The sequence below is a fragment of the Delphinapterus leucas genome, chromosome 15, assembly GCF_059928025.1.
Source record: "Delphinapterus leucas isolate spDelLeu-1000000601 "Yukka" chromosome 15, BTC_Dleu_Yukka2, whole genome shotgun sequence".
Lineage (NCBI taxonomy): Eukaryota > Metazoa > Chordata > Mammalia > Artiodactyla > Monodontidae > Delphinapterus > Delphinapterus leucas.
The window spans coordinates 81,510,863-81,538,375 of record NC_143143.1 but is presented as its reverse complement, the minus strand read 5'-3'; positions in this window follow the sequence as shown (position 1 = coordinate 81,538,375).

Below are 27,513 nucleotides of genomic sequence, written 5' to 3'. Positions count from 1 at the left end.
CTCTCTCAGCAACTTTCAAATATATAAAACAGTATTGCTAACTATAGTCATACTATACATTACATCCCCAGAGCTCACTTACCTTATAACTAGAAATGGGTATCTTTTAACCACCTTCACCTAATTCCTCCATCCCCAACACCCATCTCTGGTAACCTCAAATCTGATCTGTTTCTATGAACTTGGGCTTTTTAGATTTCACATATAAGCGAAATTACACAGTATCTCTCTTTCTCTGTCTGACTTATTTCACTTAGCATAATGCCATCAAGATTCCTCCAGGTTGTCACAACTGGCAGGATTTTCTTCTTTCTTGTGGCTGAATAGATTTCTATTATATATATACCATGCGTTCTTTGTTCATTCATCGATGGATATTCCAGCTGTTTCCTTACTGTGGCTATTGTAAATAATGCTGAAATAAACGTGGGTGTACAGATATCTCTTCAGGTGATTTCCTTTAGATACATACACAAAAATGGAATTGCTGGATCATATGGCAGTTCTATTTTTAATTTTTTGAGCAACCTCTATATAGTTTTCCATAGTGGCTGCACCAATTTACATTCCCACCAAAAGTACAAAAAGGTTCTCTTTTCTCTACAACCTCACCAGCATTTGTTATCTCTTGTCTTTTGGACGGCAGCCATTCTAAAAAGTGTGAGGTGATATCTTTTTGTGGTTTTAATTTGTATTTCCCTAATGATTAGTGATGTTGAGTACTTTTTCATGCACCTGTTGGAATCACTGATTTTAAAATATCTACCAAATTTCTAATCACTCCAATATTTGAGTTCAACTCATCCCTGGCCTACTTATTTTTATTCTCCTTTTTATTCTCTTTGTCTATTATATACTCCAATAAAACAATTACAGTTCCCCAAATAAACCAAGCCCAAAAATGCTCACTTTTTTACACTATTTCTTTCACCTGAAAGTGTATTTTTCCTTATGGAAATAGTGCCCATCTTTCAAGGTCCCTCTTAAATGTCCTCCATGAAATCTTCCCTGATTGCCCAAGAAGCAATTACTCTGTCTTTGAAACTTCCATGACATTTTAGTTGTTCTCATATGGCCCTTACTGCTTTTAACATGTATTGTATTTATTTCTCTATGTGTCTTATTTTCATACATGACCGTATAGAACCCTATAGTGATAGGCATCATATTTTGTAAATCATTATCATTGAATCAGTCAGAATCCTGAGTTGGGGTCACAGATGGCACTCTCAAATTAAGAGGTCTTGGAAAGTGAGGGCAAGGTGTAGAGAAACCACAGGGACACTGGCATATTCCGGGCTCATAACAGCAGAGCTGTTACCATCTCCACACTTTAGGGAAGTGAGTGACTTTTAGAAGCACTGACCTTTGAAGTTATGGCAGCATTGAGCAGTGATGTGATCTTTCCACCCAGCTTGAGACAATCTTGTAGGGAGGGTCCAGGTGCAGTAACGCCACACCTTCATCCTTCTCTTCTACAACCTCCTATTGGTGCTCCGATTGGCCAAACATAATTCAGGACCAAAGGGCAAAGTTGCCTGATGACTCTACATTTCCTGTGGCAGCAAATTGGGTGGAGAAAGGTAGAGAGGGGTTCTGACACAATCACTAAGATTTTACATTTAGTAAATTAATTTAATTAAACATTTAATAAATATTTATGGAATACCCCTTCAAGTTGCAAATACTACTTCATGACATTTTGAGGTTGAGATATTTTAAAGGTTGTAAGGTCTAGTTGATTTCCTTTACTATTTGTTTCTAAGCATACTTTTACACTCTACTCATCTCAGTGATATAGGAAAAGCCTTTTTTTCTTCCCCGAAATGTGTACTCTTATGATATTTCTTATGAGATGAGATGACTTTTCAATAAACTGATGCTGACACAGGGATTGTTTTTTAAATGTAGATTTTAAAAATGACAATTTTCCGGTGGAGGGGAGCAGCGAAGAAGTTTGGTAAAAAGTGATCTACCTGGTTCCTAAATTTCACATGTCTCTTGCCAAAGATTATTTAAAAAGCAAGTTTTCTTTTCCATTTTAACTTGCTATCTACCTTGAACTTTCACTGTGGCTATCTATTTTCACAGACCTTAATACACATTAAGTCAAAGAAAGAGTAACGTGACACCTAAAGTACAAGGAATTCAGTTCATTATGCTGAGTAGACTTATTGAGATTCTAATACTGCGATTGTTGTGTGCATTGCTCTCAGTTCAGACGTTAAGCTTTTAAATAAAGAATTCACCAACACCAATACCAAAAAATGAAAAACACAAACCAAATGTTATGTTAAATATATACATATTATATACAATATAAGTATATGTATTTATATAAACTAAAGAAGTCTCAAAAAATTCAAAGAAATACCTCTATATGAGGAGTATGGGATGTGATTAAAATGTCAAAATGAAGAAAAATGTTTAATATTTTATATATTACAATTATGATGAGGAATGATCATTTCCCTAGTCTTCAATCTAAGTTTGATTTTAGTGGCTGTCCCAGGACATTATTCTTCCTGTTGTTACTCTCTAGAGTGGCACTGATGTCGACTGTTCTTCATCATTGCCACTAGTCATTAATGTGATCTTGTAAATAAGAAAGCAACAAATGCCTCATGGTGCAAATATATAATTAGTGCTAGTTGTGAAGTATAGGGTATGACAAGATTCATGATTCATTTTCCAGATTCCCAGGCTGATAAATTCTATAAGATAAAAAAACTCCCAAGTTTTCTCACTTAATTCAGAGGGCTCTAATTTATCAAAGATTAAGTCATATTAGAACATTCTTACGTCTTCCCTTTGCTTTTCTCCCTATAGCAGAACTCTAAATTCTTTGGAATATTATGTAGGCAAAGAGCATCAGATACTGAAATGATTGCCTCTGACCTTGAAATACTCTTTCCCTGTAGCAGATGGCTGGCTGGCCCCCAGAGTGACATGATTTCCTTACATAGTACGGAGTTGTGTTAGAAGGGGCTGACTAGAGTAAACATGGCTGCAGTCCCCGGGGCTCCTTGCATCTAAGGGGTGCCATACAACTAGTTCTCACTGATGCAATGTGAGTAGAAGAGATATATGTCACTTCTAGGTCAAAGTAGTTAAGAAGAAGATAGGCTTTATCCAGGACCCTAAAGGAAGGCAAAGTCACAATAGGGAAGAAGCCTGGGATCCTGAATGACAAAAGTAAACCATCCATTGACCAGGTACATCTGCAATGGACAAAGGCATTGCTGACCAAAATTTTCCTTTTGTATTATACCTCTGAGATAGTAATATTTAATATAAGTGAGTACCATGATATTGAAATACAGTATATATTATATATAAAAGATCACAACATATAAACTTACAAAATATAAACTACAAATACAAAAAATATTACAAAATATAAAATATTATGTATTTATATATATTTGTCAAAGGTGTGTATATATATGTAAATATATTTTATAATATATAAATATATACAATATTTTATATTACATATATGCTGTATATACACACATACATGCATACACACACACACCTATGGCAGATATATATATAATGCTTTGTATTTTTTAATATTTTTGTATTTTGTAAATATAATTACATTACATAATTGATATAATTATATATTTTGCAAAAGTATATATTATATTTATATATAATAAATATATGATATATTTTTATCTTCCTTCATTAGGATAAAATGTTCTGAAAGGCAAAAAACTGAAAAGAAAGGAGCCTTGTTGCTTTTACTTCTACTTTAGTTAATACATGTCAATCCAAAACTGAGGACAGTAGACTTCCACCCATTCCCTTGAAGAACTGTCTCTGCTGATTCTTAATTACAGCTAGACTGTGAAGAGCTTGTAAGCAAGAGAGCAAGAAACCCTATCAATTTAGTATTAAGTATCAGTATTAATTACTCGTGTGAAGAAATATGTGATTGTACAAATGGCTCAATGATGGTTACAAAGGAGTTTGCATTTGCAAACAAATGTCTGCAATTTGCCTGGTAAGCACCACTTACAGAATTTAAAAAGTGTAGCCCCTGAAATCAGACAAGTAATTCATACAGCGGTTCCTGTTCTTGCGTTAGAGGGTTCTCTGCTGTGACTGTGTTCACCTCTGGCAGCTCCATTACTTAGTCTCCCAAACTGGCTCATTTGAGGACCACCTCGGAGTGTGTCTTCCCTCTCAATGACTGGTCCTATTACTGATTTGATGTTTTCCCCAGAAGAAACTCTCTTGGAATTTACATAAAGCATCTCTCTTGACCCCACTTCTGCCATCAGCGATTGTTCCATATATTTGCTCCCTTGTGATCATAACACCTTAAGAGACTTGTTTTTGTTCCCTGTCTCCAATTCATCTCTGGCCAGGCTCTTTTAAACTACTCCCATAGGACTTTTTCTTCGCCATTCCACACACCATTATACCATTACAGGGTCATCCATGAGCTCCACATTTCTCAATCCAAAGGTCTCAGTCCTCACCATATGTGACCATCAGCAGCATTTGACACAGTTGATGAGTTCTTCCTCCCTGACATACTTTCTTCACTTGGTTCCAAAATCCCTCCCCCTATTGACTGTCCTCTTGTCCTATTGGTCCCTCCTTCTCAGTCTCCTTTGCCAATTTCTCTTTTCCATAACTTCTTGATGCCCAAGTATCTCAGATCTCAGTCTGTAGTCCTTTTCTCTATCTACACTCGTTCCTTTGGTAATCTCATCCAGTTTTACTGCTTTCAATGTATTTATTTGCAACTATTTCCAAATTTATGTCTCCTGCAAACTCTGGACTGCAACTGCATACTTGACATCTTGAGGTACTTAGATGCCTAATAGACAAGAATGATTTCACATGTTCCAAACAAAGCTCAGATATACCCCCGTGGCTATATGATCTGCTCTACCCATATTTTGCAGGTATACTGAGTATAAGGTATACCTTATATCCAGTATGTCAGGAAATCCTGTTGATTCTGCCTTAAAAATATACCTAGAACCTGACTGCTTTCCACCTTTTCCATCGCTACCATTCTGGTTGGATCCGTCATCATCTTTTACCTGGATTGCTGTGATAGCCTTATAATCCTTTAAAATAATAAGAAAAGCCATGTCAGTCCTCTTTTCAAACTGTCAAGGGCTCCTATCTCACTCAGAGTGAAAAAAAACTAAATCCTCACAATGGTCTACAAGGACTCAAATTGCCTCTCTGTCTTCAACTACTCACTTTTCTCTTGTGCTCTCTCTTTCAGCCACACTGGCCTCCACGCTGCTTCTCAAATATGCTATATACTTGTTAACACAGGACCTTTGCACTGGCTGTTACCTCTACTTGGCCTATTCCCCCTCCAGATATCCACATGGCTAACTTGACCTCTTCATGTCTTCGTTGAAATGTCATTTTTTTAACCTGGAGCTCAGTCTGAACCCACGTTAGAAATCTTCCCTCTTTCCATGCCTTGCTATACTTCTCTTATTTTTCTACAGCAACTTTCAATCTCAAATCAATCATACCATTTACTTATTAATTATAACTATTCTGTCTCAACTGTAGCCCCTGATCATACATAAACTCCCCATAGGCAGGAGTCTTTACAATTTTTATTCACTTGCATTCCCTCAGCAGTTGGAACCCTGTCTGGAACAAGGCTTATGCTTAACAAATACTTGCTGCATGGACTGAATACAGGAAAAAAGCAAGTGTGTGTTACCTGAGCCATTCACTCTTCCACAAGTGAACTTAATCACTCACTCACCTTGTGCAATGTTCAGATTAGTAGGCGTGGATTATCTAAACATTTTAATTATTTTTCAGTAGTTTATGTGAGGGGTTCCTGGTGTACCCAGTTATTTAATAATGATATAATCTACTTATCAAATGTTGAGAAAAACAAAATGTAGATAGGTTAGTACTTTGCTAAAAGCAATAAACCTTGTAAGAAATGCAGACTAAATCTGCCTCTGCAACTCCAATTTGTTGATTCTCAAACTGTCTGTGGTGAAATTCCCAATCCATCACAGAACTTTTGTAAAGTATAATAAAAAGGAATTACCAGAAAAGTAAAAATTCAAAAAGGTACAAATAATACAAAGTCCACTTGTTTAGTATGAGGTTCAACAAAATTGTCAAATGGTTAAACATTTCTACTCTCAATTTTTGCATTTGTCTTATCGTGAACAGTAAGGAAGTGTTGGCATATCCCCATGGGTCCTAGAACCACACTTGGTGCAGGGCCACCCTAATCTATATGCCTCCCTATTCCCATCTCTTTCTATATGTGCCCTTGACATGAGCCTGCAAACCTTATACACGTAACTGCTCTGTTACCACTGTAGTGTCTCTGTCTCACTCACACTAAATAAACTGTATGGTAGGCACCTTAATCTAACACAGGTAGTGTGGTCACTGAGAATATAGGATAAGATCTCACAAAAACTTTACACAAATTTGTCTCCCAGGGCTAGGATGGCTTGTAATCACGCTCACCTTGCCCCTCCCAGAAGACCTTCCCACAGAGTTAGACAACTGTGTGTATGGGGACCTGGTGACTCTGCTAGGAGGACAGGGCTATTTTCATCTCCTTGGTCATGTCCTTTGTCAAGATGCTCAACAAACTGGCAGCAGAAACGGCAGTTTTCCTGTCAGACTTGTCACGTTTCGGTATAAACGATTGTGTCCAGTGGTTGTCCAGGAAACAGTTTTGCAATCTGCGTTTAATCAAATTCATTGAGTTTTCACAGCATTACAAGCAGTTCGTGACTGTCATTTTCCCCACAGATGACTCTATTCCTCAGTACCACTTACCCACTTAACACCTCCTGGCAACGGCCAGTGCCAGCCGCCTGCCTCCACGGCGCCAAGAGGAGCAACTTCTGACGCAGAGTGTGAATATTATGTTATTACATTTAGTCTTTCCTCTGTGTGTTATCACTCAGCACAACGCCCTTCTGGATTATAGAAAATCAGATGGCAAATAATATTGCTTCCATACTGTTTTCTCCTCCCAGATTCCAGGGTTTGCCGCCAACAGCCAGCCACTCTCTGGACCCAAGGCAAACCATTAGGTATTGTTCCAATGCCTGAGCATTGCTCAAAACCGCACTGCACTGGATTATGTGGAATGTACACTAGCACTGCGTCTGTTGCTGCGTCTCCCTACTGTGAGTCTGTGAGGTTTTTAGCGCGGAACACCATCTAGAGCTTGGCTTATGCAACACATAATTTCAATTCTCTTCATCACAATGCGGGGTTTGTTTTCCATTCCTAAATTTCTGTGTGGACAGAAGTGTGGGATGGGTTGTACATGCTGAGCTGTACATGTACAATCACCCTGATGAAATCTTGGGCAGATGAGCTATGGCTGACACACAAAACAACAACAACAAAACCCATCAAAATTGGTGTGTAGCATCTTATAAGCAAAAGCTAGTTGCTTGACCTAGGGTTTTTATTTTTCAACTTTAAGGTAGGTGTTGTGTAGAACTTTACCCCCGAAAATCTGATTTAATGGGTGTCCCTGACTCTGAAAAGTGACTTCTCATTCATTCATTTACTGTTCTGGCAATAAATATGTATTAAGTGCCCATTATGTTTTTCACTTTAGTATTTCAAGTTGCCTAATGGAATATTTGTCTAATGTGAGTTCAATGGGACATTAGGTTCATGGGTGTTGTGAAAAGGAATTATTCTATGGTCAATCGAGTTGGCAAAAAAAACTGCATTAAACAAAGGTAATCATGCCTATTGGAAGAATGGTTTCTCAGAGTTGACAGTAGGCTAACGTGCATTGAGAATTTCTAAGTGGGGAATTTAAAGGGTCAGATTAGCAATAGTGTTTTAGTTAACTGGATGCCTCTGGCCTCTTGCATTTTTCTTCAGAATACCCATAGCCCTCATATTTCTCAGAATATATTTTGGTAATTGTATCTTTACGTTCTACTGATCATTAATATTTATGTGACACCTCCCTCTCCCCGAACCTTTTCCATTTTCCTCTCCCCGAACCTTTTCCATTTTCCCTGCAGTTAGGTGTGGTCATTATGACTAGTTGTGGCCTATGGTCTTCAGCAAATCAACGCATCGCAGAATGGTTGTGAGTTCTACAGGCTCTGTCTTTCCCTCTAGTGGTGATCACAGGGGATGAAGAATGAGATGTTGAGGTCAAAAGACGAGAAAGGTCTGAATCTCTGAGTCAGCATTTCAAGAAAGTGACTGTGAAGAGACAAAGACTAGAGTGGAATCGGCATGAGTAGGAAATAAACTCTTATGGTTTTGAAACTCTAAGGTTTTGAAGTATGTTACTGCAGCCCAGCTGATCCTGGCCTCTCTGTCTATAATGAAGCTACTGTGGATGACATTTTTTTCTTTTTTTTTTTTTTTTTTTGCGGTACGCGGGCCTCTCACTGTTGTGGCCTCTCCTGTTGCGGAGCACAGGCTCTGGACGCGCAGGCCCAGCGGCCATGGCTCACGGGCCCAGCCGCTCCACGGCATGAGGGATCCTCCCGGACCGGGGCACGAACCCGCGTCCCCTGCACCGGCAGGCGGACCCTCAACCACTGCGCCACCATGGAAGCCCCTGGATGACACTTTTTATGTATGGCATGGAATTCTATCTATACAAAATGGATTGTCTTCCTGACCATAATTACGTGTTCTCATTTGTGTGCAGATTTTACCAACTCATCATTGCTTAACAAGTATTTGGAAGAAAAGAAAAGAATTTTTGAAAAGGTGGGAAGAGAGTCAGTACAATAAGCTGCGTTTCTTACTAAAAGATTTCCAGCAGGTGCTGCCTGTGAGAAAGAATATGCTAGAGCCTATGAACACACTTATGTCTGAGAGAAGAGTCTTTCCTTGCCTCAGATAGGATTTTTTTCCACTTAATTTATGAGTCTAGGTAAAAACATAAATCCCCTTCACCTTCAAGGAAAGCCTTTGGTCCTAAAGCAAGAACCAAAGAAGAAGCCATTTTATCAGAAACTTAAGTATCTTCATTACAACACCAACAACATTTATTACATCCACTAGTTGGCAGGATACTCTTTTGAGCTCCAAAAGAATTTACATAATTTGGCCCCTGGGATTTTTATAGTCAAAAGCAGCATCACTTAACATCCCCCCCCCCACCTCTCCTGAGCACACGTGATCAATGACATTCACATGAATGATGCATTTGCATGTTCAAAGCCACGGTTATGCACCATTTCCAGCAAAACGTTGGTCATCCTTCCTTCTCTCTTCCAGTCAAGAGACATAGTGTGATGCAAATAAGTAAGAGGGATATTCGAGGAATAGCCTTGAACGTGTCCTATTTATTTAAAGGAATACTTTGTGAACTCTGTTTTTTTAAACTCTACAAGTGAAAAGTTCATTGGATTTGCAAAACTACTGACCATTACATGCTGGTGATTATAGTTAACATTTATGGAATGTTTTCTATAGACAATGCAGCACTCCAAATACGTGTAAGTATAGACATACGGCTGTTTTTATATCAATTCACTTAGTCCTCACCACAATCATCTGAAAGGGCATTATTATTGTCCCCCATTTTGCAGAAGAGGAACCTGAGGTAGAAAGGAGGAAGTGACTTGGACAAGGTTATGCAGCTGGGAATTAGTAGAATTGATATTACGTCATCTGCCAAGTGACTTCAAAGCTCACATCCTTTGACATCACTAAAATATTATAAAATAGTATCATAAAAGAGTATGTCATAATATTTACAGTTGAGAACAGCTAAGCATCTCTAGACCGCTCTTAGTTTACTGCTAGATCTTGGGAATCTAAGTTTCCCTTTTTCTCGAGGGGTTGTGAAGATTTACTGCAAAATCCCTTGTAACCATAGGAAGTTATAATCCTTTTAAGAAACATTCACTATCACCACCTCATTGAGGGAATGACAGAAAGGAAGATGGCACATGGGTTATCCTTCCATTTTGTATTAGAGAACCATTGTGGAGTCAGAGCTCTGGGATTCAAAACGTAGCTCTACACTTGCTCTGCAACCATTCTGATTTTCATTTGCTCTTTTGTCCAGTATCATTCATTGAGTACCCAGTCTGGGTCTAGCACCTTTCCAGACCTTGCAGAGACAGCACTGGACAGACAGGCCAGGTTCTTGCCCTCACGATACTTACATTTCAGCGGGAGGAAGCAGGTAATGCATCAGGACACAAGTTCATTAGAGGACCACTTTCAGAGAACAGTGAATTACCTAAAGAAAAAAATATAGAGTAATGTGAGCCACAGTAACTGTAGAGAGGGTACAAAAAAATCACTGAATAGAAACAGAATATGTTGGGCATAATGTTAATGGAAAGTATAGAGTACAATGTTCTCTCTATACTTTTTGTGACATGAAACTGAAGATGCACATAAATAAAACATGGATGTTTTCAGAATGACTTTTGTGGGTAATTCTCTTCTTGTGTTGATATTATTTTCAAACTAGTCTGTAGTGAAACAATGCATTTAAAATGCTTTCCCTTCAAAAACAATGTAAAAGCTTCAACTGTATTTTAATAAAGAAAAATTAGGAAAAAATACAAAACTAAACAATCATGCAATGTTGATATGGACTACTCAGCTGTCATAAAAAATGAGAACAATAAAGACAATACAGCCGCCTACGAATGTTCGTGATACAGTAAGAATATACGGAATACAAAATTATTTATGACAGCTATTATAACGACATAATATTTTACATGCATAAAACAAAGAGATGAACATTGCCCAGACAATAAAGTCAGTTGAATAGTAGGGAAATTGGATTGTATATGATATTTTCTTATTCTTGGTATTTAAGAAATTATTTTTAAACTGCTCATATGATTTTAAAACAAAGCAAGCACTCTAACGATTTTGAACAATCCCCGCTGACTTCATTGAGGGGAAGAAAAAGTTTTCCTTATTTGACTTTCATATAAAGTATTATTCTATAAAAGTTTTAATATATGTTGCTCTTGCAAATGGGTGTCCTAAACTACACGTAAATCTGTTTTCAATTCAGTAGTTAATCATCGCTAGACAGACACGTACTCCAGGTAGGCTACTGAATCCATCAAAGAGTTGATCTCGCCAAGGTTAGTTACAAGTGGTGCTTGACTTTGTTCTTTTCTGTTTATTTTTTGTCTATGTTGAGGTTACTTCCCTATAAATCTAATTTACAAGTTTTCTCCTCACTGCAGTGTCTGGTAAGATGGCTAATTTTCTCCCCTAAGCTTGTGACAATTATAATTTTAGAATCTTTTCTAATTCCAGCTTCCCTTCTCCTTTTCATTTCTTTGTATACCCAGCAGCTTTTATACTAAATTTTGATACTAAGTCATTTGCATTTTACCATCTCCACTTAGAATACCATTACATTTAGAATAGGAAATCTTTTATTTTCAGAGACACTGGCTACCAGTATGTGTTCATATGAATCTTTCTACTTAGTGACTCACATATGACTCTGGACACCCTGATCATTTGGGGGAACTGTAGGGTCATGCCATTTTTTTTTTTTTTGCAGTACGTGGGCCTTTCACTGTTGTGGCCTCTCCTGTTGCAGAGCACAAGCTCTGGACACTCAGGCTCAGCGGCCATGGCTCACGGGCCCAGCCGCTCCGCAGCATGTAGGATCCTCCCGGACCGGGGCACGAACCCGTGTCCGCTGCATCGGCAGGCAGACTCTCAACCACTGCACCACCAGGGAAGCCCGGGTCATGCCATTTTTAATGTGATGTTTCATTTTGCTATTTTTATAGTTTGCATGGAATGCAGTCAAGTTTGTGTGAATGTCTGTATCTCATGTGATGTTCATTTGCTTCCGAAGGTCAAAGTATAAGGTAGGTGAACCATTAGCGGTGATTCCAGACCTGGAACAAGTTAATGACAGGCCTGAAATGGATGTTCTTACCAAGCATTTATAAGGTTACAGCTAGCCGCTTTCCCTCAGGGTCCCAACAGAACAGCAGCGAAATCTTTCAGTGTCCAAAACTCCCGCTGTGACTGCTGTCTTTCCCGCCCAGCCTTCATTGTATTGCATATGCAATATGTGGGTTACGGTAAATCCCTTTTTTCTCTCTTCAATCGTTATTGATTCAAGTGTTTATTAAGAAGTCACTACATGCCAAGCAATGGTTAATTCATTAGCTGGAACCAAACATTAACTCTCTGTGTCACGGACCTTCAACTAGAGGTGCAGACAGGAAATCTTTTAAACAATACGTAAGCAGGACATTGCAGAGAGTGAAAAGAGCTATAAAGGACATTAACTTGGGCAATAGGAAGTGGCTGAGGTCGGGGCTGGCACTTAGACGGGGTGATCAGAGTGAGTCTCCCTAAGAAACTGACATTTGAACTGAGATTTAAATGATGCGACTGGCCAGGTGCAGAGTTGGGGACTCTGTATCCGGTAGAGGCAACAGCAAGGGTCAAGACCCCACAGCTTCAGGGGGAAACTCGGGGTGCTTGAGGAATGGAAAGAAAGCCACTGGGTCTTGGGCAGCGTAACAGGGGAGCAAATGGCAGAGGTGAAGTTGGAGGGGTAGGCATGGGCCAGGTTAGGGGTTGGCAAGATATGGCGCATGGGCAAACTCTCCCTAGTTACCTGTTTTTGGTGAACCGATAATGTTTTTTACAAATGCACACTTGCAATCACTATGGTGATAGGGGACACTGAATAACAGTTAGTGCTATCCCTCTCACAAACAAGAATTTCACTCTTGTAATTATTAGTTAATGATTACAAAAATTATACTTATATATTTTAATAATAACCTTTTGTTATTTAATAAGAATAATTTTTTTAATATTTTGAAATTCACCAAAGACTTTTGTCAAAATTTGTTTTCTTTTTTCTGATGAAAGTACCTAGTAGTATCCTTGATTTTGCCTCTTGGTGCACAAAGCCATATATGCTTACCGTCTTTACAGAAAGTTTGTTAACTCCTAGGTTATATCATGCTAACTACTGTGGGAATACACTTTTTTAATCATCCTAAGTGGTTTTTTTTTTTTAATGATATCTGGTCCCTTTTTCTCTTATAACAAACATGTTCATTGAATGCCTAAGTGTGATATTATTGAGAAATAATACATAGTGAAAAAAATAGCCTCTCAGATTATAGATGATGCTGAAATTTTGAAGTTGATATTTCTACTTCTGTCTCAGTTTTCTTTCAGTCCTGTCAATCCAGTTTCCCAAACCGCATATAGACACATCCCTTAGATATAACTGACATATAACACTGTATTAGTTTAAGGTGTATTACTAAATAATTTGATATTTGTATATATTGTGAAATGGCCACCACAATAAATTTGGTTAACATCCATCACTTCATATAGTTACAATTTTTTTCTTGTGATGAGAACTTTTAAGATCTACTCTCTCAGCAACTTTCAAATATACAATACAGTGTTGTTAAATATGATCATTCTGTTGTGCATGACATCCCCAGGACTTATTTATCTTATTAATTTGTGCATTTTTTCTTTGACAGTGAGAAACCTGACTATATTACCTGTAATATATTTACTTATTTTTTATCCTTATATACACATAAAATTACCTTAGAGTTGCTCACTCATTCTTCTATGAGAAACAGATTTATAAAGTCAAGCCCAGCATTTTAAAACAGGTCTTATTTGCCTTTGGCCTTATAATATCCACTTAAAATTCTGTTTTCCAAAGTCACTTAGGTTGCTTCTTTCCTTCTACCCCTTCATTTGTGATATGCTTACGTTAACTTATTACTATTTATATTCCACATTTGGCTTTCCCTCACATCCTGATTGATTTTGCTTATAAATATTTTTGTGCTTATATGTTTATTTTTTTGGTGTATTTTTCATTACTCTGGTTCTAAAAGTCAGAGCACTACGATAAAGTACACTCAGAGAAATGTCTCTCCTTCCTTTCCCGCTACCCTGTTCCCACTTTCAACTTCTTTCTACCCTTTTCTCACCCACCCCACGGAGGTAATGCATCTATTTAGTTTTTTGTTTAACCATCCTGCATTTCTTTTGTACAAATGAGCAGATACATGCGTATTTTTAATAGCGTCTTTTTCTTACATGAAGGAGAATGTACTATAGATATTTTTCTGTATTTGGCTATTTTCACTTAACAGCATGTTCTGGAAATCCCTCCAAATCACATTGTAGAACTTGTCCTCATTCTTCTTACAGCCTCACAGTGCTTCATTTTGTGGATGCACCATCATTTATTCAACTCTGTTCCTAGGGATGGGCACTTAGGTTTTCTCCAAAATTTTGCAATGACAAATGACGCTGCAAGGGACAACCTTGTGCATATGTATTTTCATATTGTTGGGAGTGCACCTTCAGGTAGACTTCTAGAAGAGGAACTGCAGGATCAAAGGTGCATGCGCGTGGAGTTTTGTTAGATTTTGCCCAATTCCCTGTCGGCATTCCCACCAGCAGTGTCTGAGAGTTCCTGCCTCTCTCAGCCTCAACAACAGAATGTACTGTCACACTGTTTAATTTGTGCCAGTGTTATAGGTGACGAATTCTGTGTCAGTGTCTTAACTTTCATTTCTCTAATTATGAGTGGTTGGTTCTTCATCAATTTCAGAGCAATTTATTTTGGCTGTGCCTCACGGCTTGTGGGATCTCAGTTCCCCGACCAGGGACAGAACCTGGGCCCCATCAGTGAAAGTGCTGAGTCCTAACCACTAGACCACCAGTGAACTCCTTGTTTTTTGACATTTTAAAATATCAGTTTTTGCCACTTTGTCTCTCAATTTTTAGAGATTTTAATCCATTAGAGACATTATTGTGGCATATTTTATACATATTTTCTCCCAGTTTTCAGTTGTATTTTGATTTCATATATGTTATTGTTAGGTTTTTTCCCCCCATGTAACTTCTTCCTTTTATTGTAGTAAATTTGTCAATCTTTTCTTATATTACTTTTGGATTTGGAGTAACAGTTGGAAGGCTTTCTCTCCACTATGGTTGAAGTAGAGTTTACCTATGTTTTTTTTCTAATACTTGTATAGTTTCATATTTTTACTTTAGATCCCTAATCTATTTGGAGTGTATTCTTATACATGGTGTGAAATATGGATCAAATTTTATCATTTTCCAGATGGCTACTCAGTTGTCCCAATGTCATTTATTAAAAAGCCCTTCTTTATCTCAGTGCTTTGAGATGCTACCTTCATTATATACTAAATTTCCATAAGTACCTCGGACTGTACTAGGCGTTCTCATCTTTTTTTTTTAATTAATTAATTAATTAATTTTTGAATTTTATTTTATCTTTTATACAGCAGTTTCTTATTAGTTACCCATTTTATACATATTAGTGTATATATGTCAATCCCAATCTCCCAATTCATCACACCACCACCACCCACCTGCTCCCGCTTTCCCCCCTTGGTGTCCATACGCTTGTTCTCTACATCTGTGTCTCTATTTCTGCCTTGCAAACCGGTTCATCTGTACCATTTTTCTAGATTCCGCATAGATGTGTTAATATACGATATTTGTTTTTCTCTTTCTGGCTAGGCTTTCTCTTCTATTTCACTGGTCTATTAGTCTATATATGGACCTGTTCCATGCTGATTTAATTATAGAGGCTTTATAGTATGTTTTAATGTTTGCTAAGACTAGACCACATCAGAGCTTTTCTTTTCAAAGTTTTTTTTTTTCCTGGCTCTTCTTATATATTTCTTCTTCCACATGAACTTTAGTATCAGTTTGTCTAACTCCATAAAATAGCCCATAAATGAGAAACTTAGGTACAAGTTTAGAAAGAAATAAAGAAGGGGGAAGGAAGGACAAGGAAAGGACAGCCATCTCCCCAAGACTCTTATATCCCAGATCAGAACACAGCTTAGCTGCTCTAATAGACTCATTATTGGGCACCTACTGTATGCCCAGGTGTCAGAGCCACTGGGAATAGAGTGGTGAACTTAACAGAAAGAGCGGCCCTTCCCACAAAGATGTAGCTGAAAATCTTGGCATTGTGAAGCACGATTTGGAAGTGGTCCTTGTGTGTGTGTGTGTGTGTGTGTGTGTGTGTGTGTGTGTGTGTATATGCCTTTCTCTTCTTGCTACAAATTCCCAGGCAATAAAATAGGGAATTTTGAAATAATGTTATAAAGTTCAAAACAGAACTCACGGTCTCCCCAGTTTGCCAAGTCATTCATCTCTAAGTCACTCTTGACACTCTCCTCTTTTTACTGCCAACATCTAATCAATCACTCTCGACCGTGTATTTCACTTCCACAATAGCTCTCAAGTCCACGTACTGCTCTCCAGGTCACTTTCACTCTTCTGATCCAAGCCTCCAGGCCAGCACAATCTTTATCTGGACGATTGCACGTATGTCCTAAATCCTCTCTCTCTCCCTCCCTCTCTCTCTCTCTCTCTCTCTCTCTCTCTCTGCCTCTCTGTCTTTCTCCATTTCTCACTCAGCACTCAGCCCTCATCAGCTGGAATGATCATGATTTTTATAATCAGGACTCAGATCGTGTCTCTCCCCAGCTTCACACCCTTCAATGGCTTGTGACCATTCCTGGGCAAATGTTCAAATTCTTTGTTATTCATGGTTTACTAGTCTCGGCAGGATCTGGCTTCTGCCCATCTCATACTGCTGTTCCTCTCAGTCACTATGCTATCACCACCCTGGCTCTCTCCAGCTTTTAGAAAGTGCCCTGCTTTTTCTATGGGCTCTTCCAATGCCTGTTACTGCCTCTACATCCCACCTTTCTGCCAGGTAACCTCCTCTGGATCCCCTCATCAGGTTTAAACATTCTTCTTCGAGGAGGTCTTTCCTGTGTCGCCATCCTTCATCAGGCTCCTTATTCTGCACTCTCATTCGACGGTGTGCCCCTCCCTCAGATCACTTATAACAACTCTAATATTCACTGATTGAAAGAAAACAGGAGAGAACAATTGAATCCCACACTGAAACTTTTTAACATCTAAGCAGTACAGTGTCTGCAGTTTTTTGGGTGATGGCATCGGGTAGCTGCTGTGGAAAATGGAATAAAGTTGACTTACTTGCAGACAGTCATTTAGATTTATGAATTTTAAATGTATACCTTTTTATACAGTCTTCTACAATCAACTTGCCATTTGAGAGTTTTATTTCAAGCACTCAAAAAACAAAAAGCAACTATTTCTTACATTACCTCCAACACTGCAAGGTGTTCTTCCATCATCAAATTGTTAAAGAAAACACACAAAACATATGTTTTCCATTGTTCCCTGCATAATCTGTAGCTATAGAAATGTGCGACGCTTACAGTCTCAGCAGAAATGAGTGAGCATGAAATATTCATAAGCTTGGTGTTTGTGATTATTAAGTAATGGCCAATTCTGGTGAGTCTGTCATTTAAAAAATATGTAGTTATTTAGTAAACAACTGAATATTCACTACAGAAGAGATCTCATTATAATAGAAGCTGAGACAGAGTCCTCAAGAGGTATAGTGAAGACTTGAAAATAAAGGACAGGAAACTGTAGGAAATATAGATGCACTGGGGATTCAGCACAACCCATATGTATCATCTTCAAGGTCTTAAAAGGTATCTATGCCATATTTATTCTAACTTCCAGTAGAGAAGTAGCGTTTAAGGCTTTGGGGCTCTGGAGACCATCCCATCTGGAGTTGAGTCTTCTTTAGTCACTTACCAGTTCCTATGATATTAGGCAAGTCACTAAACTTTGCTTAGCTTCAATTTGCTTTTTCTAGTCTGCAAAATGGCAACAGCAATAGACTGAGCCTCCTAGGGTGACTGTCCTCAGTATGTGAGATAATGTGAGGCCAAGTATTTGTCTCAAGTGTCCCACGCAATAAGCGTTTAAGGCATGTTAGGTATCATTTTAGTTTTATCCATCATTGTATCTAATATTTTCTCTTGCAAATTGGCATTCATCCCGTACAAGTGGAAACAAAGTGGAGCATTCCCTGAGTCAAACCCTGTTGAGGTTGGAACTAGAGGAAACATATGCACAATGCACATATACATACATGCACACATCCATACATCCACATACATACACATACACATATACACACATACACATAGATACACATAGTGTATAGATTTGGATTCCAAAGAGCTGCAGTTTAAAGATGACACTGCTCCTTCTTATCTTTGAGACTCTGTGTCTCCCTTCCTGATCTGTAGAATGAGGGTAATGTTTCTATAAATTTTATGACATCCGGTAACTCAAAATATTTTATACATTGTGTATAATTAAAACATGACAACTTTTGTTTATTTAATTATTTCATTTAACAAATAATTAGTGAGCCCTTGGACTTCATGGGGCCATTTCATATTGGCTGCAAGAGTAGAGACACAGGAAATGCCTGCTTCAGTAAGCCCTCTCCATTTCTCCTCTAGGTAAGAAGAAAATCAGCATTTGGTATTTTAAAAAACTGCTATTATAACTTGATTAATTGATATTACAAATATGTACACAAAGCACAAGTTCAAAGGTATGTAGTCAAATATTGAAAGATTGAAACACTGCTTGAAATAGCAAAAAAGTAGGAAAAAGAAACCTAAGACATCATTAACAGTGCACAGGATATATTAATGGGATACATCTGTTTAAAGGAATGTTACGCAGCCCTTAAGAATAAGGCATCCCTGAGTGAGAGGCAGTGATTTCATGCAGAGAGCTGATGCTGCAGAATGATTTGGGGAATGGAGTACAGAGCTGTTGTAAGGATGCTGTAAGGGTTAAAGACTTAGTTATGTCAGATTTAGAACATATACTATACATGTATGGGTGTGTTGCGTCATCACTGCTATCACCACCACCATCATCAACATCACTGAAGTGGAAAATTTCAAAGATATATTATGAAGTAAAAAATCCAGACGCATAATTATACCTACATGCTACTGTTTGTGCATTAGAGGATGGGAAATATGTCCTATGTACAACACATTTCTGAAAGAATTTAGAAGAAATTCACCATGTTGTTATCTCTTTGGAGAGTAAACAGACAACTGAGTGTGATGGGAGAAAACGAGGGAGAATTATTCCTAATTCGAAAAACAATTTAATCTGTTTGGAATATTTACCATATATATATATCACCTGTTTAAAAAATAACAATAAAACCAAGCTAGATAAAATAAATGAATATATGCAATCATTATGTAAGCAACAATTTCATATTTTTCACCATCCCTCCTATCTAGGCCACATCAATGAGCCTAATATTTGCCTCTGTATGTGTGAGTGTGTGTGTATGTATGTATGTGTATATGTCTATGTGTGCACATGTGTGTTTATGTGTATTGCGTATATGGGTATGTGTATGTGTGTTTATGTATGGATGTGTGCATGTGTGTATATGTGTATAGTGCATGTGTGTACATGTGTATATATTTGTATGCGTGTGCATGTGTGTATATGTGTATGCATGTGTATGTATGGATGTGTGCATATGTGTACACATGTGCATGTGTATTATGTATGTGTGTATATGTATGGATTGTGCGTGTACGTATGTGTGTATTGTGCATATGTGTGTGTGTGCGTGTGCGTGTGTGTGTGATTGCTGTGTGCTGGCACCTCAGTTCTCCAGAGTCCATTTTCATCAAGGTAAAGCAAGGTAAAACCTCTGAGCATTGCCTAGTTCTTCAGTAAAACCTTGAATACTTTTAGCAATTAAATATCCTGGAATGACTGGAGCATCTCAGGGCCCAGAAAGCATGAGTCATAGCGCATGGCCTCCTCGGGCATCGCCCAGCCCGGGGCCCTTCCGCGCTGGCGCAGTGGATGTGGGAGGCCCTGGGGAGCTGCCTGAAATCAGGGCATCTGGACTCTGTCTCAGTAAATTTACAAGCAGGTTTTATTAAAAGGACTTGCCTCTTTGAGGTGTCTGCAGCTGTTAAACTAAGGGGAAGAGAAGGTTAAAAAAAATTAAAACCACCCTTTCTACCCTCCTCCAACAGCACATCAACTTATGTAAATTGTTTTTTCTAAGTAGCTGCAAAGTCACTTAAAGCATTTTATTTAATCCACGTGGGCAGAGCCTCAAGGCTTCAAGCTTTTGTGCCTGTGCTGTATGCAAGCTCCTCGGCACTGCGTGGCTTTCAAAAGGTGCTTATAAGATTTTCCAAGAGGAATTGTCGACACACAAGCAATCCAGAGCCAGGGATGTCAGTCCTTGAAACAGGAGCCCGGACGTGCCTATTTGTAGTTTTATCAGCAGGCCAGGCGATCTTGAGGGGCCAGGTTTCAAAGTCCCGCAGCTCCTCTCTACCATTTGTGAAATATGATTCTCCTGACTATGAGGGCGGGACACGGCCTAGATCCTGCTTTTAGAGGAAACACACATGACACCAAGGCAGCACTGTGGGTGCTGCCCTTCAAGGACATATAGGAGAGGCTGCAAACCCGTGAACTGCGCAGGACCATGCACTGTGCACTTGCTGCACCCTCACATCAGGATGCATCCCTGCTTCCTCCCTTGGAAGATACCCTACAGATATAGAGCATGGTTTTCACCATGGTTCTGCCTCTTACTAGCTGTAAGGTCACTGTAAGGTCACTGCTTACTAGCTGTAAGGTCACTGCCTGACCTCTCTAGGCCAAATTTTCTAATCTGTATATGGAGAATAAATAAATTCGTTCAACTAACATCTGAGTTTTAGTCTTTGCAGGACTTGTACTTTTGCAGAATCTCTAGGCACTAGTTACAGAGGTACAAAAGACAGGCTCAGGGAACCTCAGTGAGGAAGGAAAATAGGGAAACCTCTGCGTCTACCCTTCTAAGTTCTTAGCTAAGACCCCTTGGTTATAAAAGATTAACAGGAAAAAAACAAACAGAAGTTTAATAACATATGTCTCCTGTATACAAGGGAGAAACCCAGGAAGACTGAGTAACTCCCCGAAAAGGCCCAAGCCATTACCTTAAATACCATCTTCAGCTTGCCCGTGGGGAGAGTCAGTTATGGGAGGTTATCAGGAAAAGAAAGGTAAACAAGGGTATGGCTGTTGTACAGATTTAAGTCCTTGCCTTCTCTATGGATAAGTTTCTAGAGATTTAGTCATCCAGGTACAGAGAGGGAGACACGCTTACAAATGGAGATTTCCTCAATAAATGTAAATGTCTCTTACAAAAGGGTAAAAGGGTAACTTCTACTGAGTTTTCCCTGTGTGTGCTGTTTCCAAAAATAATCAGCCTTTTACTGACAAAGAGGTACCTTTGGGGTGGCAAATTCTGCTCCACCTCACCTCCATTCTAGGGAATCTTAATGGAATATTCTTCCTTAGGATATTGATAATGATGAAACATCCCCCCAGAGATTAAGGATAATGCTGGAACACTCTTCTTACAGCAAAGGTGGTTTGAAAGGATAACGCCTACCTTCAAATTTGATATGTAAGAATTAATCAAGAAAGTGCAAGGAAAGCTGTTGGCAGTGCCAGCACAGGTTAAGCACTAAATAAGCACAGGTATTATTCATTTGAGCCCAATTTCCTATTTCTCGGGAAGCCACCCAACTGGTTCAAATCCTTCCGTTATCTGCCTTCAGAAATCCTGGTACCTCCCCTTCATGGCGTCATCACATCGGTGATTTTACATCAACTTAGGCAGTTATTTGATCTATTTCTGACTCTCCCACTGGATCCTGAGTTCCTTCAGGGCAGGGCCACTGGCCTGTTGTTGTTGTTTTCTGTGACCAGGAACCCTTGGCTTATCTTGCTAGAATTCTCAGTTCCTCCTGCCTCATTGTGTTGTTAACCATATTGTGAATATACTTAGCTCCATGACTGGCTTTTGAGGGTCTTAGGTTTTCTAAGAGGTCTTGTGATGGAAAAATTGTCCCCCAAATTCTTTTGGTTCCCTCCTCCCCCCGCACTCTCTTTCATAACATCTACCTGGCAGGTGCACTGGCCGTACAATGCATTCAGCAATAATTACCTCTCAAATCCTAAACCGCATACTGTTTCAGCACCTGGGAGGGATTTAGCTGAATGCCCATGTTAGCTTGAAGCTCAGACTGAAGAAAGAAGAAACACCTGCTTTTGACATTTTACCAGCGTTTGTGCAAATCCGAGGGCATACTCTCTGCATGCGGTGGTGGGACAGAGCCCCATCGTGCTACCCCTGCATTCTGTACCTCTTTTCCTCTGTGGGTTACTGTCTTCCCTAATATTTACCCACGTTCAATTTTTGTTGTCACTCCAAACGCATTTTCACTTTGGATCTATGGGAGACCAAGGTCATGTCAGAGAATAAAATCAAATTAACGGAGGGTCAAACATTCGGGACAACGAAGGCCAGGCGTGAATGTGAAATCGTTAACGAAAGGGCAACTTTTAAAGGTTTATGTAAACAGAAGGAAGAAAAACACAGATGAGGACAGGATAAAGGACTGGCTGACCAAACCATGAGCTTCCTTAAGGGACATGCTGGCACATAGCAGGCACTCAAAACTGTGTTTGCATGATTTTGTCAGGTGACCAACCATCCTGGTTTGCTTGGGATATATGAGTTTCAGTGTTAAAATCGAGAAAGCCCCAGGAAAACTGGGACAAGTTGGTCATCTTAGATTAGCAGATCTGACTAAACTTCGGAGGATTCTGATAGCCCAGACTCATCCAACTCATCCAACTCATCCACCCCGTGCTAACCAATGTCTCATCTAGGCTCATACCCGCTCACCCCTCTCTTTCCAATCATCAAGTTCAAAGCACATGCCCATACTGTGTCCATGTGGACCCTGCACTTGGAGACGGGAAGGATGGCAAGGGAAGAAAGAAGTATTCTCCTTTGATATATCCAGCATATTCTTTCTTTCCTTTTATTTCTTTCAGGCAGAAAGATGTAAACCCAGACATCTAAGAGCTTTTAAAATATAATTTCAAAGGCAGGGTTGCTTCTCTGAAAAGGCATCGCATGCACTGTCCCAGAGCTGTTCATGCCCATCAAATGAACGAGACATCCACGGCACCATCGTATGCCGACTGTGCCATCCCAGGCATGGAGATGTGAAGAGTCGGGCAGGGAAGCAACACAAATGTAACTCAAAATAGAAAACTATGCAGCCTCGGACGCTGGTCCCTGGAGTATATTTTTTATTCTTGCAATTAGGAAACATCTGATCCACCAAAGACAGAAAGAAAAACCACGAAAAGCAAAGAAAGGAAGTCAGTGTCTAAGAGCTAAGGCTATATAGTTGCTGCAGCTATAGCCCAGAAGGAAAAAAAAAAAGAAAAAACTTCAAGGTATGGAAAGGAAATGGATCAGAGTTCAGAAATCCCTGCAGGGCATCAGCAAAATGAAGCAAGAGACTCCTAGGTAGGAAGATAATACAGACAGCAATGGCCCGAAGCTAACAAAAAAAAGTGCTGTGCTTGATATAAGAGTTACTATGCAGTTAAAAAAAAAAAAAATCCCAGGATCAAATCCTGCAGATGGATGGCTCACTGCACTCCAGGAATTCAAAACAAAGAGGGTGTTCTGGAGGGAGGTGGAAACAGAGCATGTGGCTGTCTTGCACAAGCAAACAAGGTTTCCGGGGCTGGCACTGTCTCTGAGCTCACCTCTCTTTGCTTATTTGATTTTTAATGGATCTCAGCAGCAGAACAGGAAAAGCTAAACTGGACCTACATCCAGAAACACCATAGCCCACAACAAACCCAGCCGTGCTCCCACAGGCTGCCGTGGACAAGTCAGGGACCACTTTCATAAGGGAAAAAACAACAGGAAAACTCTCACATGCTTTCCTAGGAAATAACCATATACAACTGAGAAACAGAATGTGCATCAAATTCTTGTATACTGGCAATCACAGGCATAGCTGCTGTGCCTTTAAAATGCACTTTCAGGTATCTGATGTGTCCTAGATGAGTACACATATGCATCGTGCCTTGTGCCGGGCTGCATGATTATCATGGAATATTCTGCCACACCCATATGCAGCCTTCAACATATATTGGTGTTGGATACCTACTGCACCCAACGTACTGAATGCCCACTATATATGCTGCCTACTACATGTATTAAACCTCTACAGTATATGTTGAACTACTCTAGGCACTAGGAAAGAGCAGTGAACAAAGCAAACAAAATTTCTGCCTTCATGGAACTTATATTCTAATTGTCAAGACAGGTTAAAAGCAAACATTTAAATACATAGTAGACATTTTATATGAGTACTTAAAAAAAAGAATAAAGCAGGGTAAATTAATAGCTTGTGATAGGAGCACATTTTAGACAGGTTGTCTAGGCACAGCCTCTCTGGGAGGGACTCAGCCATGATCCATATACCATGATATAAAAAGATTTTCTCAAGCAGAGGAAGTAGTGAGGACAAAAGCCCATGTGCTCATCATATTGGAGGAAGTACGGGGAGACCACAGAGAGGATAGAAGCTTGGACCGCAGTGCCGTTCATAGAAATGGTGAGAAGTGTTCAGAAATAAGTGAAATACATTTTGAAGGTAACATTGTCATGGCGAGCCTTTCTATCATAGAAAACCCATACATCAGATTTCTCCTCTCATGCAGACATTTGTGACAGACTCTCTAAATTGGGTCCCTAGGCAATTATCAGAAAATGAGCTTGATGCTTAAAGGAGAAAGCAGAGGATTGCCTCATGACATCACGCCTCTACTATTTAATGTGTTCTTGTATTCCCTCTCCTACTCGGTCACTTTATAAGCATTTATTTAGCGCCTAATAACCTCTCCAGCACCATGCTGGACACTGGGGGAGAAAAAGGAATAAGGCACGACCTCTCTGTTCAAGGATAGAATCTTGCTGATGAAGACAAAAAGATGATTACGAAACAGTGTGGCAAGTGCCTTCACTGTAGTTTATGCCGAACGCTCCACAGGACTCGAGGAGTCAAGGTTGACCGGGGAACTCTTTCCCAGGAGGCGAGAAGCAGAATCCAACGATATCAATTGACGCATGAGGAGGTGCTTGCCAGGAAAAGTCAGGGAGGGAACCAGAGTGGGGAGAGGGGATTCTAGGCAGAGGGGCGCCTGCTTAGAAGCACAGGGTGAGGGGACTCAGCAAGCACAAGGCATATCACCAGCTTGGTGCTGTTGGAATGACGTTTCTCATACTTCACTAAGGCCTGTATTCCCTGATAAATATGCAGATTTTCAGACCCCTCCCTGGGGGATGCTGGTTCAGCAGGTGCATGGTGGGAAGTGGGTGTGTGGATCTTCGTAAGTACCCCGAGGAATTGTGATTCCACTATCACAGGAATTGGGAATTGGGATCCACTATTGCAGAGCATAAAGAGTTGGAGGGCGGGGAGATGTGCATCTGGAGAGGTGGACAGGATCAGAAAGGCCATCCAAGAAATGTACGTATGAACAATACACGTGGACTTTGTAATGTGAACAATTAGGTTTCATGACAGTTTAAAAAAGGAAGGAAGGAAGGGGGGGGCCGAGAGATGGAGAACAGAGGGAACAGCGGAGGGAGATTAGAGGACTAATGACAAGATGATTATGCTTTCTTTTGGTAAGTAAGAAACTAAACCCCCTCACACACACAGAGTACCATTTTCTATTGTTTCATAGAAAAAAAAAGATGCCAAAAGTCATGATCTCACAAAAATAATAAAAATGTTGTATTAGTTTTTGGTTGTCGCCATAACGAATTTCCACGAACTTAGTGGCTTCATGTAACACAGGCTTATTATCATATGATTCTGTAGTTCAGCGATCAGACATGGGTCTCACTGGGCTAAAGATGAGGTGTCGGCAGGGCTGCCTCCTTCCTGCAAGCTCTGCAGGGAAGTCTGTTTCTTCGCCTTTTCCAGCTTCTAGAGGCTGCTCAAATCCATTGGTTCATGGTCCTTTTTTTCATCTTCAAGCCAGCAATGATGAAGTGAGTCTTTTTCACATCACGTATCTCTGTCTCTCCTTCGGTCATCACATTTCTTTCTCTGGCCAAAACTGAGAGGGATTTTTCACTTTTAAGGATTCTAATGATTACATTGGGCCTACCTGGAAAATCCAGGCTAAACTCCTGGTCTCAGTGTCTTTAATTCCATCACATCTGCAAAGTCCTCTCTGCCATGTAAAGTAACATAATCACAGGGTTCTGGGGATTAGAAAGTGGGCACCTGAAGGGGGGCATTATTCTGCAGACCACAGATATGTTAAACTGAAAAAAATCTAGTTTATGAGAACCTCCATCCGCTGTTCTGAGTTCCCTCACCTCACTCTGGATCATCAATGGCCCCATTAGGAAAGAACTCTCACTGGGCTATAGGTGCTTAAAACTAGGGGCCACCAGCATCCAACAAAGGATTTTAAGCTTGGGAGTCAGAGTCCCATTTCTTTCAATGAAGAGGATTCCACAAGTATCCAGTTAACTCAGATACTATACAGTTATTAACCCAAAAGAGGAGACCCAATTCTTTTTTTTTTTTTAATTTTGCAGTGAACCCAAAACTGTTCTAAAAACTAAAGTTTATTAATTTTAAAAAAACTTCAAAAAAGTATAAATATTAGAAATTGCTGTACAAAATAGAGCAATTTTGATCTATTCATTTCTTTTTGTTAAGCAGAATCTTTTCTCTTTAAACCCTAAATGAACATGCATTAATAGAAACATTAGTATATTCTACCTTCATCATGGCTTGGACCTAACAATCTAGAACCTCCTGGCTCCCTTTCATATCTACTGGATTGCTTGGATTTCTGGGTGGTTGTTTTTTCAGTTCTTTTTTTGTTGTTGTTATTTTATACTCCGTATAAATTGATGTCCTTAAGAAAGAAGGTTTTCAGTAGTTCGGCCCCGAACTTAGTTGCTAAAAACTTTGTCTTAGACAGTATACGGATTTCATAACAGGCAGGAATTTTGTGAGTAGGTATCCTACCTGTAGATTTTGCCTTTTTCACGAGAAAAACTTTGTGAGTTTGCATTGATGCAGACAAATAAACCCAGTTAGCACAAAAGGTGGTCTGTGCAAGTATATTAGTCACTTCTTCCAAATAATTTTTTTTAAATAGCAACTCACTGCATAATAAATGAATCTAAAGGGAGCAAAGGAAGTTCATTTAGAGGCAAGAGAAAGAGCACAGTGATACATGACAATATTTAATAGCTGAGCTCAGCGTAAAGTCTGGTGCTGCTCAATCGCTCCAGAGTCTGCGCTTTGTTTTACTCCTTTGTGACAGATGAAGTTTAATAAAGTGTATTTACTTTCACAGTTTCCTTTGATTCTGGTTCTAAGTCACTTTCCTCCAACTCTGTATTTTCTCTTAGGTGCCACGAAGCGACCACTTAAGCCCAAAGTTACAGAGAACAGCCGGTTGCTCAAGCTGACAACCAAGAGTAAACTATCTTGGACCGAGTCAAAGAGGAGATAAGCAGGAATGCTGAAGGTCTGTGTTCTGTATTTCCTCGGTGTTTTCTATTCTTAAGTTTATCTTCTGGATGAATCACAGAAGTCTTTCCAGTCTCTACATACAAACTGTAGAATGATCTACTGAAAAATTTTTCTCCTCTTGGAAAACTTAACTTTTCAAAGCAAA